Here is a 2,470-nt window from a genome sequence, read left to right as displayed (position 1 = left end):
TTAATTTCTAATTTTTTTATTTCCTTTTTCGTTCCTTTTTTTTGGTTTTATAGGGGCTGGCCCACATGTCATAGGGTACAACTAGAACTAAGCCTAATATAAACTAGTCTAACAAAGGGGCTTGTTTTAGTTGGGGATTAGCCCCTAAGCTAGCAAAAGGCCGGCCACACACACGGCTGTGGTAAAAGCCAGCCACACACCAGAACACACATGCACACACACCACGCAGCACACTCGGTAGCAACGCAGCAGCAGGTTTGAGCAGCAGCAGCTACGGCTAAGCAGCGGCAGCAGGCCGTGGTGGGTGAGGGAAGCAGGCCATGGAAGCCTCGGCGCAGAGAGCAACAGCAGCACAGGGCAAGGGCCGCGGCGGGTGACGATGGGTCGCGGTGCGGGCGCAGAAGACAGCGACCGCGGCGCCAGTGGCGGAAGCAGGCAACAACAGCGGGTGGCTGGGCGAGCACGGACGGGCATGGGGCACGCGGGCGAGGCCGACGTTTTAAACGCACGCGCGCGCCGGTCACGAGCTTCAGGAACATCGGCGACACGCGGATCGGCGCTCCCGGCCACCATTTGGCCTGGGAGGAGAAGCTACGGGACCGCAGCGATGCAACGCGTCGATTTGCATCAACGGCAGCGGCTGGGGTGCCTTGTAATGGCGACGGCGGCTGCAACAAACAACACCAGCAGCAACTTTGACAGTAGCTGCGTCGAGGTTCGGCAACGGCGGGGAAAATCAGAGCTAGGGGCACGCGCGTAAAACGAGAAGAGAGGGGAGGTGCGCGAGCTCACAGTGAGGGTCGCGACGAGGTCGAGGGGGCCGAGGGTCGGACGTCCGCGGATCGAACCGGTGGCCGAGGTGGACGCCGACGAGGGGAACGGGCGCGGGCGTCACTGGTGGTGCTTCTCGGCCTCGACCCCGGGGTGTGGTCGATGAAGAGGAGCACGCCCGTCCTCCTGGACAAGCCGTGCAGCTCGAGGTGGCCAATGGGCGCGGTGGTGCGCGGCGGCGGAGCCATGGAGGCACTCGTTGAGCTAGGGGATCTGAGGAGGGGGGTCGGAGAGGGAGAGTGGGGTGTGGGGCGAGAGAGATATTTGTGCGAGGGGGAGCTGACGAGGCCGAGGGGGAGGTTCACGGCGTTCTTATCCCCTCAGGGGCATCGTCGGCGATGTGGTGCGGCTGGGACGTGCGGGAAGAGCCCCGGTCGGATGAACAGGGAAGGAGGAGGGCGACCCGGGAGGTGGAAAGGCTGGGCCGGCTTGATGGGATGGATCGAGGCCCGGGGAGGTTCAGGGGCCCTTTCTTTTCTTTCGCAATTTCCTTTTCTTTTTCTTTTTATAGTTTTCTGTTATCCTTTTAGTTTCTTTTATTTTTAGGTTTACAAAAAATATAATACTAGCCCCTAATTCAACATTAGTTTTTTATGCCACTGCCACATTAGTTTTAGTATTTAATTATAATACTTTGCAATTATTATTATTCAAATAGATTTAATTAATTGTTTTAGTCCTTGTTATATTCACCAAATGGCATTTAAATACTTTGCAAAAATGTTGGTTCACAACCATAATTAGTTATGGAATATTTGCAATACTTTGAACATTTTATTTGCATGTTTGAGAAATTTGATTTTTTTACTTTAACTTGAATTTGAATTTGAGTTATGAGTTGGATCAAATGAGGATTAGCAACAGTAACATGATGACATGGCACCATTAATAGGGGTTTACTATAGCTTAATTATCCGGGCGTTACAGAATAACTTGAAGAGAAAACACCGGTTGAAATAATTGAGGAAAGAAAGCAAAGACTTCACACGAGTAGGATGGATACTCGATTACAGACTCTGACTCCGAGATGAAAAAGGGGTGGGTGGGTGGGAAAAATAAAAACAACTGAGGATTGAACTTGGCAACGATGAAGAGGCTCGAGTCGACTTGACGAGAAATGCACCGGATAAAAAGAGCTGAGAACCAACGATCGGAAAACCAACTACGTGATCCTAAAGAAAGTTTTGAAGGGGAAGAGGAGTAATTCAAAATACCTACGTCAAGATTCCTCACCAGAGCGACGAAGGGGCTGAGGAGTAAAAAAAATTCCTACTCTCCGATATAACTAGACTCCGAAAATAGTTTTCTTCTAGACTCGACAACGGCCAAACTACATGATCAAACAAGGGGGCTCCTAGGGTCGGTCGAGGCTCTGATAACAACTTGTCACGCCCAAGATGCGACCCTATCCTAAAGGAACTCGAAGGTCCCACCAAGAATAGAAGCGCATCTTGAAGACGCTTTTGCAAGGTGGATATCATTACATCAACATTACATAAGAGATAGGGATACATACAAAAGGCATACAATGCCACATGAATACAACATCATCTTACATAAGAGCACCATCCGCCTACGGAGGAAACACAAACAGAAACTCAAACGACATCCACCCTGCTAGCCCAGGCTGCTGACCTGG

Source organism: Triticum dicoccoides, chromosome 6B, assembly GCF_002162155.2.
Source record: "Triticum dicoccoides isolate Atlit2015 ecotype Zavitan chromosome 6B, WEW_v2.0, whole genome shotgun sequence".
Classification (NCBI taxonomy): domain Eukaryota; kingdom Viridiplantae; phylum Streptophyta; class Magnoliopsida; order Poales; family Poaceae; genus Triticum; species Triticum dicoccoides.
This window is presented reverse-complemented; position numbering follows the sequence as displayed.